The sequence below is a fragment of the Mus caroli genome, unplaced genomic scaffold, assembly GCF_978045245.1.
Source record: "Mus caroli unplaced genomic scaffold, Mus_caroli_1 scaffold_18, whole genome shotgun sequence".
NCBI classification, from domain to species: Eukaryota; Metazoa; Chordata; class Mammalia; order Rodentia; family Muridae; genus Mus; species Mus caroli.
The window spans coordinates 58,421,988-58,437,082 of NW_028227273.1; the positions used below are offsets into that span (position 1 = coordinate 58,421,988).

A 15,095-nucleotide genomic window follows, 5' to 3' on the forward strand; every position below is an offset into this window, starting at 1 on the left:
TTGGGGGATCGATGACATTTCCCTGGCACTATACCTGGAAGATCCCGTTTTTGCCCTGAGAGCTAGGGTGTCATGGTCTGTGTTAGTTACTGTGGTCCTTTGAATAAGATGGCCCCATATTCTTGGTCACTTGAATATTTAGTTCCTAGTTGGTGCTGTTTGGGGAAGCTTAGGTGGTGTGTCCTTACTGGAGGATTTATGTCACTGGGGGCATGGTTGGAGGTGTGAGCGCTCAGCTGTTCCTGCTGCCGTGCCTGGTGTTTGCTGTTGTGATGTTGATGGCCTCTTAACTCTTTGGGACCCTAATCCCCAGGTAAACCTTTTAGAAGTTTCCTTGGACTTCCTGTTTCATCACAGGAACAGAAAAATAACCAATGGAGTTCCCTTTTCCATCACTGTGGCTTAATATCTGACAAGACACAGCGTAGGGAGAAGGGACTTATCCTGGCTATTGTAGCCCCTAACACTGAGTCTGTCAAAGTGGCGGCAGACCCTTGCTTCCTGCTCCAGCCTAGCAGCTACCTCAGTAAAACATCCCAGGGGAGCCAGAAAAATGGAGGTTCCTTTTAAAGTGGTGGCTGTAGGACATCTCCTTCAGCAGGGCTCACAGGAGCTGTCCATGGTGGCGACCCCTATTTTGGGCTGCAGCCTGCAGCCTTGGCGAAACAGGGCAGGAGCTGTCCACAGTGCCAACACCTCTCCTGTCCCCAGCAGCCCCACACAAATGCACCTCAGCAAAAGCCAGCTGCATATGGAAAGGACTTCCCACTCTAACCCAAGGGACCCATGCTAAAGAAAATGTGGTGGAAAAAAAACTAGCAATCCCTGATTAGAAAAACTCCACGACAGTGACATGGCTCAGCCTGCTAAGGGTGGATGGGAGAAGCTAGACTTCTTTTATAAGCAATTGGACCTTTGACAGAGCTCTCTCTTTCTGTCTCTGTCTGTCTGTCTCTCTCTCTTTCTCTGTCTCTCTCAGCTTGGAAGAGCTAATATGGAAGGAGCTCCGGGTAAGTGATGGGCATTTCCTCTTTGGCTTTGCAGGAACAACAGAGAAGCATCTGTCAGGACACAGGTAAAACAGAAATCTAGGAATCAGAGCTAAAGATCCCTCTTGGGTTTGGAGGAGATCAAGAGGAAGGTTGAGTAGCATGATAAGATTGACACAGATAGAAAGAGATTTCTAAAGAGCTGGCAGTTTAGGTGGAGAATCAGGCTTGTAATAGGTATCTCCCATATAGTTAGGAAAATAAAGTTTCCTCGTTGAGATGGCAGGTTTATACCTCAGTTTATACCTCCTGTGTCCTTATTGGTATAAATATTGCATAATTTAAATGGTTACAGGCCTCTGAGCAGGACTTTGCTCTCCTGTAATACAGAGCCATCCACAATGCAGAGAAATAACAGGCTATGAACAGGGCTCTAAGACAGACTATGTTGAATATGCATCCAGCATGCCCAAGTCAGGGCTGCAGGAAACAGGTTCACGGAGCTGGGAACAGAGATTATGAGAGTTCAGGGAGTTAACTCCAGAACACAGCTGTTAAAAGAGAAGATAATGGAGGAGTATAAACGTTTCAGTGGGGCAGGGGGAGCTGGAGAGATGGCTCAGTGGTTAAGAACACTGACTGCCCTTCCAGAGGTCCTGAGTTCAATTCTCAGCACCCACATGGCTCACAATCATCTATAATAGGATCTGATGCCCTCTTCTGGTGTGTCTAAAGACAGCAATGTACACACATAAAATAATAAATAAATCTTTTTTTTTAAAAAGTTTCAGGGGGCAGTACCCAAGTTACAGAGGAGAGAAACATTGCTGTTCTTGAAGCGGGAACTTCTGGTTTCTGTGGAAAGTCAGTTCTGTCAAATGCTGTTTTGCTGAAGCAGACACAGGTGAAAGTCTGTTTTGCTAAACTGGACATGAGAAAGGACACATGATGTTTAGAAGGAGCATAAATAAGTCACAACAGACAGTAGAGGAGGCTGCATGATATTAGTAAGCTTTACCATTATTTATTGGTCATCAGTGCTTGTGACTCCATAGAGAGAAACGCACCAAAAACCTTCTGGTGATGCTCTTGGCTTCTTGCTGCTTCTGCAGCAGGATGATTGGCAGAGTGAAGTGAAAGTCTCTGGATATGTGAGCTGATACAGACTCAAGTGGAGTTTTGCTAAGACAGACTTACGTGGTGTTTTCTTGAGGCAAGTCCCGTGGAAAGCAAGACTCGTGTGAGGACACTTTGATCATTGGAGGGAGTAAAATGGGACAAAATGGTGGGCTTGCATAGCTAGCTTTGCAATGCTACTTGGTCTCAAGTCTTCATCTTCATTGATCTTCACTTTGTGGAGAGTCAGGGCAGAGAACTTCTCCTGGTCATTCCTGCTGACTCAGGCTGATTTTGTGGAGGCCTGGCAGTTTCTGCTGGGTCCTGCCACAGCCAATGATTTGGGTTTGCTATCCTGACACTGCAGACCTGGACTGCTGGTATCCTGACAATTGGAGATTGAAATTGTCCCAAGAAACTACTTCTAAACAGCAAAGAGCTGAGTCTCTTGGCTGCTTCTGCATCGAACTGCTATTGCTGATTCTTGTGAACTGATATCAGGCAATGCAGATTGGATTTGCTTCAAAGAACCATTTCTAAACAGGTGAACTAATCCCATATCCTCATATTCTTCCTTTTTCTCTACTTCTGGTGGGTGGTGGGCTATAAATGAAGTTAAGCATTTAAGAACCCTTATTAAAAATGGGTTTAGAAAAATCTAAGCCAATTATCTCACCTGAGGATGTGCACCTGAGAGTTTAACAAAAAAATCACATCCTACACCTGAGAACCCTGGAAGAGAAGCTGGAGAGAAGCAGCAGAAACCACCACAGTAGCATAGGACAGGGAGAGCCCAGGGAAGCTTCAACATGGCATCATTTGTAGCTAAAACGAATGGGTGAGAGGAAATGGTTGAATTGTCTTCTGCAACTGGCACATTAAAGGATCCCTAGTTGAGTCTCTGATCTGTAGCCCTGGGGGATCATAATTCTGGGGACAGGGTAAGGCTCAGGCCTTCCCTGTGTCTTTGTGACCACAAACTCTCAGCATGTGCCTCATAGTGATGGAGAGAACAGAGCCCAGAGGTGACAGAGCCGAGGTGTGGCCCCATCACAGGTCAAAACAGACTGAGCCCACCTGGGCACAGCCCTGTTCACGCTCAGCTGCCACAGTCAGATCCTGGCCCAACAGATACACACAGCATAGTGACCCAGATTCTGGAAGTTTCTTCATCTGCCATTTATTTCTTCAAAAAACCAAATCAAACAAACAAACAAACAAAAAAACCTCTAAGTATTCTCAATCCATGAAATTAACAAGAAATCAGCCCTAGCTCAAGATGTTAAAAATCAAGGTCACATTCAAATTATTTTTTAAAGACTTATTTATTTATTATTATATGTAAGTACACTGTAGCTGCGTTCAGACACTCCAAAAGAGGGTGTTAGATCCCATTACAGATGGTTGTGAGCCACCATGTGGTTGCTGGGATTTGAACTCGGGACCTTTGGAAGAGCAGTCAGCGCTGAGCCATCTCTCCAGCATCCCACATTCAAATTATTATTCTCAGTGTGGAAGTGAGGAGTTGCAGGTCAGGGTAGCATGGAGCTGACAGGATGCAGATGTCCACCAGTGTTTGGCTGAACCAGCAAGGTTGGCTAAGGAAGGGAACACAGGGCAGTGCAGGGACAGGGTCCTGGTGTGCAGGTGTGGACTGCGCTCCACCATTCTTCACATTGAGCCCATAGGCTCACAGGGAACATCAGACACTTGACTAAAGAAAACTGAGGGCTCTGGATGTCACAGGAGATATGTGAAGACATTGTTTGTCACCAAGTCCACACCAGGCAGCTGTCTTCATGGTAGAGAATGAGGGTCTTGAACCATCACTGTGAAGATAACATTCCAATAACCCACAGCTCACTCACAGGAGATTCTAGGAGTTCCTGAAACCCAATCATGTCCACATTGCCCCTCCCAATCAGACCCTAGAGTGTCACCTTTACAATCTGGGAGAGACTCATCAGAGGTCTGGGAGCCTAGGGTAAAACAAAACAAATATATATGCATATGTACATGTATGTATTCATTTCATGGCACAACTCAGGCACCTAGAAGATTTCTCTGGAGGAGCTATTATGGATTCCCAGAGCTCCCATCATCTCCAACTTCACTCCAATGTCCCCAGGACAATCCTGTCCCCAACACTAACCTGGAGCCAGAGCATAGTTCCCTCCTTTTCCACCTGTGAGAAGAAAAGCTGTGAGAGTTCAAGGAAGATCTTGACACTGGAAGTTCCCAGAACTGACAGCAGACCCAGTTAGAGACAGTAACAATGTGGGGTGTGGCTGTGTTCCCCATTAATGAGCAGAGCACACTTCTAAAGGAGGCTGAGAGAAAACTCGGACCCTGCCCTTTCCTACCTGTGTTTCTCCTCCTCTTCATCATAAAAGCCACCACAGCAACAATGATGATGATCACAGCTCCAAGGACAGCAATGATCACCATGTAAGAGTCAGTGGATGGAGGAGGCTCTGAGAAGGACAAGGACAGAAAATGAAGGTGAGGGTCATGACCCCAGCTTTCAGCCCTGACCAGCTCAGGGTCTGCAGAAGGCTCCAGCTTTCCCTGACCCCAGCTCTGCACCCACACCCTCCTTACCCCATCTCAGGGTGAGGGGCTCTGGCAGCCCCTCATGGTACACATGGCATGTGTAATTCTGCTCCTTCCCAAGAGGCACCACCACAGATGCCCACTTCTGGAAGGTTCCATCTCCTGAAGGCCTGGTCTCCACAAGCTCCATGTCCTGGGTCAGCTCCTCCCCATTCAACTGCCAGGTCAGGGTGATGTCAGCAGGGTAGAAGCCCAGGGCCCAGCACCTCAGAGTGATTTCAACTTCAGATCTGGGGTGATGGGTCACATGTGCCTTTGGGGAATCTGTGTGGAAGATTTAAGAAATTCCACAATTAACAAGACAAACTGAAATCTACACAAGACTCAATTAAATCAATGATGACAGTGAACTCTGTGTCTGTTTGACACTACACTGTCATTGCACTAGTGACCAAAAGCAGAGCTGGTCCCCTCAGCACAGAACTGCACATTTTCTTTTAGGACTAAGAAGCTAAGAGGGAATCCACATGAGCCAGTGGGTGAACATGGTCATCCTTATGTGATGTTCAATAGCATGAGAGAGATAGTCACAGAATGGAATAGGGAATGGAAAATAAGTAATTTAATATGTGTTTGAGTTCATATCAAAATTAGGGGCATATGCTACTGGAAGGGTTCCACCACTGAGACTCAACCACTGTGGTCATCTTGCTGACCAGCATTAACTGTCAGTCCGAGTGAACAGCCATCACAAAGTCTGTGGCCAGAGAAAATGACTCCCTGCCCCTGTCTCTGGAGGACAAGGTACAGGTGTGTCACACAGGATCCCTGGAGTGTGCTGTGGACCCCAGTGCAGCACTCACTGGAACACAGTGGGCTCACAGGGTGTGTGGATCTTCCCTCTCACTCCAGCCCTGGGTTGCAGAAGACCCTGTCTGTCTGAGAGTCCAAGTCTTGATTCACTAGGGGGTAGCACTGTAACTTGTGGGGGCAGAGGAAGAGCAGGAGGCTTCTGGATGTTTAGTTCCGACAGGAAACAGTCTAAGTTCACAAGAATCTCTCTTTTAATTAGAACCCTGATTTAACTTGCCTAATTATCCAGGTTAGCAGTCTCCTCTGGCACCTGTGGAGACTGATACAAATGATAATACAAGGGCATGGAGAAACAGGATCACTCCAGGGCAGACAAAAACTGACTAGAAACAAAATAAGGCTTCAAAAAAAAAAAAAAAAAAAGTAAAGAAAAAAGAAAGGCCGGGCAGTCCATAATCCCAGCACTCAGGAGGCAGAGGCAGGCAGATTTGAGGACAACCTGGTCTACAAAGTGAGTTCCAGGACAGCCAGGGCTATACAGAAAAACCCTGTCTCAAAAAAATCGGAAAAAAAAAAAAAAAGAGAAAGAGAGAGAGAGAAAAAAAATGAAATTCCATGATTTATATTCCTCCAGGGTACCCCATAAGGGCTCATGTGACCATTCACCACTGTAGGAATAGAGAGAATTAGGTTGTCAAAAGGGTGCAAACCCCACAGATAGGGAGGGATCTGTGAGAATGTATTCTTTGGAAAGTTCTAGAAACTGGGGCAACCAGCCTGGTGTAGGGGAGTCCATGTCTCTTATCAGGTAAAGGCAACTTCCGGTCCTGAGGTGTAAGGGCTGACACACTCAGCAGGACAGGAGTCAGTGTCCACACTCAGTGGGTGTGGGCAGAGAACCCGGCCTGGGAGAGGCCATGGCTGACAGAGGCTACAGGGGAACTGAAGGAGCAGCTGTTGTTACCTCAGGGAAATTCTCTCCTTCCCTCCTGAGACAGCCTGGGCACTGTCCAGGGAGAAGGCTGAGCCCTGGGAGAGTCAGTGCAGTCCCTGTGATGAGGGATCAGGAGACCCAGGGACACTCTCTCCCCTCTGAGACAGGGGCATCACCCCAGCTGAGGGTTTCTTCTTCCCCAGGACTGAGCCCCAGCCCGAGGGCAGAGGGAGGAGCTGCCCGCGGCCCCTGCACCTGTGCGCAGCAGCGTCGCATTCCCGCGCTCCAGGTATCTGCGGAGCCACTCCACGCACGTGCCCTCCAGGTAGGCCCTGTGTCTCTCTGCTTCACCAGCCTGCTCCCACTTGCGTCGGGAGATCTGCGCCGCCGTGTCCGCCGCCGTCCACGTTTTCAGGTCTTCGTTCAGGGCGATGTAATCGCTGCCGTCGTATGCGGACTGCTCATACCCGCGGAGGAGGCGCCCGTCGGACCCCACCTCACAGCCATACATCGCCTGGATCGTGTGAGAGCCTGCGGGAGCCCGCGGTCAGCCCCGCCCACCCGGCCCGGCCCCGCCCGCCCGCGGCCTCCTCAAACTGAAAGGGAAACCGGTCCCGGGTCGGTTCTGTTTCCGAACCTCGGACTTGGGACCCGGGACGTCAGCGTCCCTGTGTCGGGACGTGGAGGGGCCGTGACCTCCGACCGGGGTCACTCACCGCCCGCGCTCTGGTTGTAGTAGCCGAGCAGGTTCCTCAGGCTCACTCGGAAACTCTGCTCATTGCCCTTAGCGATCTGTGTCTGCTCCTCCCAATACCCCGGCCCCTCCTGCTCCATCCACCGCGCCCGCGGCTCCATCCTCGGATTCTCCGCGTCGCTGTCGAAGCGCACGAACTCCGTGTTGTCCACGTAGCCGACAGAGATGAACCGGGGCTCCCGGAGGCCCGGCCGGGACACGGCGGTGTAGAAATACCTCAGCGAGTGTGGGCCTGGGGGCGGCGCGCGGTGAGACCCCGATCTCCTCACCAGACCCCGGGCGGCTGCGCGGGCCGGGAGGGGAGCTGGGCTCGGGACGCGGGTGGAGAAGGGGCGGAGGGTCCGGTGGGCCACGCGGGGACGCGGCTTCCCCGGTGCCGCCCCCCTCCCCTCAGAGGCCGTTTCCCTCCCGACCCCGCACTCACCCGCTCGGGTCTGAGTAGGGGCCAGGGCGGCCGCCAGCAGCAGGAGCAGCGTGCGCGGCGCCATCGCCCCCATCTGGGATCCCTGGTGTCTGAGTCCCGCGGGCTGCGTGGACCGTATAACCAGCGTCCGCGGTGACGCTGATTGGCTCCTGGGATCTCGCCACCCAATGATAGTGAGACCTGCCAGCGCGTCATCAGTGTCCCTGCAGAAGGACCTGACCCAGGTTAGGAGCAGAAGTGAAACTGAGGAGATGGGGAATCCCCAGACCTGGGCTTCTCCACCCCTGACCTCACTGCCTGGAGACTAAGACTTTGCCTGAACCCTGTGCTGGGGACAGAGCGCAGTTCGTCATGGTGTCTCCGAGTTCTGACCCAGAAGCTGCCAGGACACCAGGAGAGACCCACAGGCCCGACTCACTGTTTCCTAACCTCCATCCTTCCTCTTCCTTCTTCTCTTCAGAAGTCACACCCTAGAGTCTTCTAGAAGAAAAGCCACTTCCGGGAATACAATGGCGGTACAAGCGCTTAGGGATGCAGTGTAGAGAGGCTTCTCTTTAAAGCAGAGGCGCTGGCTGTAAGCCCCACAGGGACCCCACAGAGACCAGGCTCTGTTCACCTGAGTGGGCGGCTCACACTGCCAAGCCTGAGTGCAGGACTCTCATCTGTAAGGAGGAGACTTTGCCTCTTCCCTCAGGACCTGTCTTCTCAGCCTCGGGCTTAGTCTCAGACTCCTCGTGTTTCTTCCCATATGAAGCCTTTGTAGCTCCAGATGGCTGTGTTTTATGTAGAAGGATCTTCATTCTCAGTCCTGAGATTGTCCCGGTGGACCTAGGTCATTGTCTCAGCACTGTAGACCCCCTTGTTCACTGGGAAGAGGGTTTGGTATCAAAGGGAACATAAATTTTATGAATCAGCCCATTCTCCATGGTTCGTTCCAAGGTTCTCCAATGTTTATCCAAACGTGGTGTATATCTGTAGTGTGGGGTGTCCCACGCACCCCCATTTTTAACTTACAGGACCAATAGGGACATCCTCCATAGGTATTACCGTCCTTAATGCATGATGGGTCTGATTGCCAAGGAAAGCAAGCAAGGGAATGAGCACTGGAAGAGGCGATTGGGTGGATAGGAATCATAACGGGTTTCTGATGTCCTGCTAGTGTGCAGTCTCCAGTCCGGATGCCTGGTTCTTCCCAGATGTTTCCCTGACGTTAAACAGGCAGAGCATAGTGTTAGGAGGAGTGGGGTTAGCTGAAGCATGGCGTCAGGAAGGGTAAAAACAGCGATGGGAATGACAGAGAAGGAGCCTTGAGGGGCTGGGGGTGGGGAGAACAGCAACAGGGAGCTGTGTCAATGAGGAAGTGAATGTCCGCCCAGGTGACCTGCTTGTGTGGCCTCGGGGGCCTGCACGGTCTCCTCTTTGCTTTCTCTGTGATCCCCAGGCATGCCATCTGACTGGAGGGGTGTCGTCGGTCGTACCCAGACAGGATGAGGTTGGTCCTCTGGAAAGATACGAACAAATCTCCTTCCTACTGTTAATAGGAAATCTGTCCACTCCAGCACCTGTCAAGTGGGTCCTTCATCTGACCAGGATGGGTAGCATAGGTGGTGGTTGAGTCCAGTGACAACAATGGGAGGTTTGTCTTGGGTGGCATAGACATTGAACACATTCAGTGTGAATAATGCCAGGTTTAATTCAGTGTTGGTGGTAGGAAGCTTTGTATTTAATTAACTTTTTAAGTATTTGGTTTGTACTTTCAATAACAGCTTGGCCCTGAGGGTTGTGAGGGATACCAGTACGGTGGACAATAATTTTAGAATTGATGGCTGTTGAATGGTGGTCCAGTATCATCTTTGATATGGAGAAGGACCCCTGTAAAAGCAAAAGTGGAGAACATGCGATTAATTAGTTTTTTTTTTTATAGGAATAGGTATCAATGGTAATGATTACAAATTTCTGTGTACCAAATGGATGGAATGTGGGTGACATCACTCTTTTTTTTTTAATTGTGCTCCCAGGACCCACTGTGGTTTATTTGTAGGACAAATGGGGAAAGGGGTTATTATTGTTAGTCCAAGGGGAGATCGGGGGGGGGGCTCTTCCTCATCAGAGTCAAACTCAACATTTTCATCCTTTATCCATTGACCTCGTCCATCTGGGACCCATCCAGAGCTTCGGAGGGTAAGGTAATGGTTCAGGACTCGGCGTTTGGTGGGGCTCATGGGTGCAGAGGCCAAGAGAGCTGCTGACTCTTTGTCATCTGATCTCTCCCCAGGCTCAGGTTCCTTACTGACCTCTGCACTCTGGAGTTGGACCTCTGGAGTTGGCAAAGGAGAACTGGAGACAGAGGGAGCAGGGGCTTCTGGTCTGTGATCTAGATTTTGAGGATGGAAGACTCAGGCTTCTGATCTGGATCTTGGCATGGAGATCTTGAGGCATAGTGGCTGTGAAAAGCTTAGGTCCAGGCAAGGTATAACATGCCTTCAATCCCAGGAGGCAAGGAGAACTCTCTACATCACTCTTGCAAGATGGCATTAGCCTTAGGGTCTCTGGCCTTGGTGCCCAATTGTTGTGTATCAGGGGTGCAAATTAGGGAGGCACAGGAGGAGAAAGTTCCGAGGATGTGTTTGAGGTATTTAGTGGGGTTACTGGGGAATTTGAGCTGTAGCCTTTCAGGTTAATATGGGTGAGCTGAGGGGAGTTCTTTAGCAGTGAGGGTAACAGAGTAAAGGCCCCACTGTAGCAATCTTACCGGCTGTTGTGTTGCTATCAGAGAGGGGTCTGCTGAGCTGTGCTGAGTGTGACTACACATGGATGATTACAATAGGATATGTTCTAGGTTAAAGCATTTTTGAAATCTTATTCGTTGGGGAAAAGGGTCACTACCAAGTCTGACCTAGGAGCAGGCTAGCCATGGGAGTAAGCTGACTGTATAAGTGGTGTCTGGATAAAGATGAGCTGGTTCTTTCAGGTTTGTTAAGACCAGGAAGATGGAATACAGTTCTCTAAATTGGGAGATTTATCTGTGAGGGGGGGAAAATGTGACTCAGAGCTGGTGTCTCTTTGGTATACTATGTAGACAGCACCCACCCTGTCGCTCTCCATCCGTGAAAAGTCTGGGGGCCATGGGATAGCAGACCAAAAACACAGTGGAGGGGGGGGCACCTAAAGACTGGTGTGGCTGCAGGAATTTATCTTTGGAATAATGGTTGTCTGTCTGTCCCAGGAAGCCGATGAGACTATTAGCAAAAGGGGTGTGGTTTCCCAGGAGACACTGGATGTCTGGGAGAGGGAAGGGCAAAACAGCTACACCAGGTTCTTTACCTATAGTTTTTAAGGTGCGCTTTCTTCCTGTCCTAATTATAGTGGATAAAGTGTCAACCCCTGTTAGTAGTTGAGGTGCTCTCCCTGTTGGTGTATGGAGTCATTCTAGGGTCCCTGTGGGGGCAAGATTTGAATATAAAGACCTGGATTGGGTGTTGTGGATCATAGCGAGGCAGGTGTATGTAACATGGTGTTTAATAGAACAAAGGGTCTCTCTGGCTGCTGGGAGAGAAGAGAGAAGGAATCCTTTCCACCTTTAAGTAAATCAAACAGAGGCTGTGATTGCCTGGTTGATATAAGGAGCCATGTCTAAGCCAATTAATAGTGCATATTCATGAATGGATGCGGAGGGTCTGCCTCATGCTGGCCGACATCTTCACTCATCCTAGTCTGTCCAGTCGGCACAGTCTACAGGCAACAAGCCGGGTTGCACTAATCACCAGGCTTAATTTAAAGTAGTACAGCTACTGTTTCTGGGGTGTTCTCTGAATCCTTGTAAGTGGAGGGGCATTTCTGTGTGCATCTACAGATGCAGGGTGAGTCTTGTGGGCACCGGTGTGGTACGGTAAGGGTCCCTGAGCATCCGGCACCTCCTTTAGAGTGTTTCCGCATCAGAGTAACTATCAGCAAAGGTAGGGCTGATCTGAACAGCTCCCTTGTAACCCACCAGCCCCTCCTGCTGTTTTCCCTGCTTACAACTTGCTAAATTCGATTGTGCACCCGTGTCTTGTGATGGGATTGTCATGGTAGACTTGACACCCCTCTTCTCGCCTCAAAATGTGAACCCACGGCAGACAAAAGTAACAGTGGCACCAAAGTCCACCTTGGTGAGCCAGTGAGATTTTGCTGGGTTACCAGAAGTACAAGTAATGAGAACTGCGATAGTTTGAATAAGGCCGACCCAGGATGTGGCACTATGAGGAAGTGCGGCTTTGCTGGAGTGGGCGTGGCTTTGTTGGAGGAAGTGTGTCACGGTGGGGATGGGCAATGAGAGCCTCCTCCTAACCACACTAGGTCTTCCCCTATCGGTCTTCAAATGAAGGTGTAGAGAGTTGTAGAGAGATGGCTCAGCGGTTAAGGGCACTGACTGCCCTTCCAGAGGATCTGAGTTAAGCAAACACACATACTGATAAATTTTTGAATATGGTTTTATACACACACACACACACATTTATTTATTTTCAAGGTTTTGTGTAGCTCCAGTTGTTCTGGACTGACTGCTTTTCCAGAGGTCCTGAGTTCAAATCCCAGCAACCACATGGTGGCTCACAACCATCTGTAATGAGATCTGATGTCCTCTTCTGGTGTGTCTGAAGACAGCTACAGTGTATAACAAATACATAAATCTTTTTTTAAAAATTCTTTAAAGACTGTCATCGCTGTCCTAGAATTTCCCAGATGGCTTGTAACAATTTCGAAAGTGTTGTGAAAGAGGCACACTTTTTGACAACAGTGTGGTTTCCTGTTTTCCTTGTCTTGTTCAAATCACGTGGGTGTACTCATAGTTTCATAGACCAGGAGAGCCGCCTGCAGGCTATCTGTGGAACTGCAACCACATATCCTGATCGGTATTGCAGCCGCCCTCAAGCTTTGAGGGTAACAATGGCCGTGAAGCACGGAAGCGCGGCCAGCTTGCCTCTAAAGCACCATCTTCCCAGAGCTTGCAGCTTTTTGGACATCGGAGAATTGAGACCTCCCCCAGGAGGTGAGGGAGAAAGCTGGACTCAGGATGTAAACAAGCAGGTTTCTGAGAAAGAGAAACTGGCCTGGTCCACAAGCGTCGGCTCCCAGAGTTACCTCTGGAGGATTCTGAGCAGCCCAGCGGGCCAAACGAGTTTCTCAGAGTTCCTGGGTCCCTGGGTTGAATGGGCTGGCTTTTCAGCTGCCTTTGAGTTACCCCCTACTCCCGTAAGTAACTGTCTTACTTAGGGTTTTACAGCTGTGAACAGACACTATGACCAAGGAAACTCTTATGAGAACAACATTTAATTGGGGCTGGCTTTCAGGTTCAGAGGTTCAGTCCATTATCATCAAGGCAGTATCCAGGCAGGCGTGGCACTGGAGGAGCAGAAAGAGAGTTCTACATCTTTTTAAATTTATTTACTTATTTTATGCATATGAATACACTGTAGCTATCTTCAGACACACCACAAGAGGGCATCAAATTGCATTATAGATGGTTGTGAGCCACCATGTGGTTGCTGAGACTTGAACTCAGATTAAGTGACATGTCACAGGGTTTCTATTGCTGTGGTAAACACCATGACCAAGGAATCTTGGGGACGAGAGAGTTTATTTGGCTTATACTTCCACATCACTGTTCCTCATTGAAGGAAGTCAAAACACGGAAGAAACCTAGTGGCAGGAGCTGATGTGTTAATTAATTAACTAATTAATGTGGCAGAGCATTGAAAACCCAGCTGCCATGCTAACAAACTACTGCAAAGCTTGCTTGCATCTCAGTTGCTGTCAAATAACATGGCTTAGATTCTTCTCAGTGGCCCAGGGTTCTGAGCACGTTTCCCAGGTCATTGTGAACACAAGACAACTCAGGACTGTTCCAAAGAGCAGAGACAAGAGCTGGTGTGCACGTACACACACTCACACACACTCTTTCTCTCTCATACACACTCACACTCAGTCACACACATACTCTCTCACACTCTCTCTCATACACACACTCACACACACTTTTTCTCTCTCACACACACTTACACTCAATCACACACACACTCTCCCTCTCTCACACACACACACTTTTTCTCTCTCACACACACACACTTTTTCTCTCTCACACACACACTCACACTCAATCACACACACACAGACACACACACGTCACTGGATGGTCCCAGGGAGGCTCCCAGGATAAAGCGACTGTCAGTTTGTATCTGAGAGTTAATGCTTGTGAATAATGCTCAGTTGCTGACTGCCTGCTTTCCTTGTAAACGTTCACCAGACTTGGACCAGGCTTCTGCCAGAAGGGGGTTCTGTTTAAGTGGCAGGGTGCTGAAGTGAGCAGGTCTGTCCGACCTTCCAGTGTGTAATAAAAGAGTGTAAATGAAAAGAATAAAAGCCCATCGGCACTGTTAGCTCTTGCCTCCAGGGAGACATGCAGCCTCTTAGATGCCTCAATCTACTACGTGGTACTCAATAAGTATGTTTTATAATTATTTTTATTTCATGTGCATTGAGGTTTTGCCTACATGTGTGTCTGTGTGAGGGTGTGGGAGTCTCTGGAACTGGAGTTGCCGACAGTTGTAAGCTGCTATGTGGGTGCTGGGGATTGAACCTGGCTCCTCTAGAAGATCAGCCAGTGCTCTTAACTACTGAGCCATCTCCAACCTCTGATTTATTTCTACGTATGTGTTTTGCTTGCATGCACATCTGTGCACCATATGCATGCTGTATCCTCGGAGCAACATTACCCACAGAAAACACTGAATCTTTTTTTTTTTTTTTTGAGACTTTAAATCTCACCTTATGTATGAGCATTTTGTCTGTATATATGTCTGTGCACCATGTGTGTGGAGTGCCCATGGAGGCCATAACAAGGTGACAGATCCCTCCCCTGGAACTGGAATTACAGATGATTGTGAGCTACCACGTGTGTGCTATGAACCAAACTCATGTCCTCTGCAAGAGCTGCCAGTGCTCTTAACCACTGAGCGACCTCTCCAGCCTCACCATCTGGTTCTTTTTTAGATAGACCTGGGGGCTCATTAGCTCCTACGGCAGCTGCCACCTGCAAGAACGTTTCTAGAGATAGTTGGAAGAGGGCAGCAGCTGTTTTGGTGTTTTGGAAGAGTTAAAGGGTTGCACCGATTATAGGATTTGAATCTTGGACTCTCCTGTTAGACATCGGCCTCTTGCTTGCTAGAGGAGACTGTACTGTGTGAGGACCAACCTCACAGTGACAAGTCACAGGGTTTCTGTTGCTGTGGTAAACACCATGACCAAGGAATCTTGGGGACGAGAGAGTTTATTTGGCTTATACTCCCACATCACTGTTCCTCATGGAAGGAAGTCAAAACACGGAAGGAACCTAGCGGCAGGAAACTAGCGGCAGGATCTGATGTGAAGGCCATGGAAGAGGGCTGCTTACTGGCTTGTTCAGCCTGCTCCCCCAACCCCCACCACTGTGAGACAGGATTGAGTTTCTCTGTCTGACAGCTCTGGCAGACCAGG

At 49.2% G+C, this 15,095-nt stretch overlaps 1 pseudogene across 1 annotated transcript; it reads right to left on the reverse strand.

The window, feature by feature from the left end:
- Positions 1–4,002: 4,002 nt before the first annotated feature.
- LOC110287649 (H-2 class I histocompatibility antigen, D-K alpha chain-like) lies at positions 4,003–7,698 on the reverse strand (annotated as a pseudogene). The gene is made up of 7 exons (XR_015046006.1): positions 7,584–7,698; positions 7,122–7,391; positions 6,661–6,936; positions 4,707–4,982; positions 4,469–4,579; positions 4,258–4,290; positions 4,003–4,084 (listed from the first exon to the last, which is right to left on the reverse strand). The product of XR_015046006.1 is annotated as an H-2 class I histocompatibility antigen, D-K alpha chain-like (transcript).
- Positions 7,699–15,095: the final 7,397 nt, after the last annotated feature.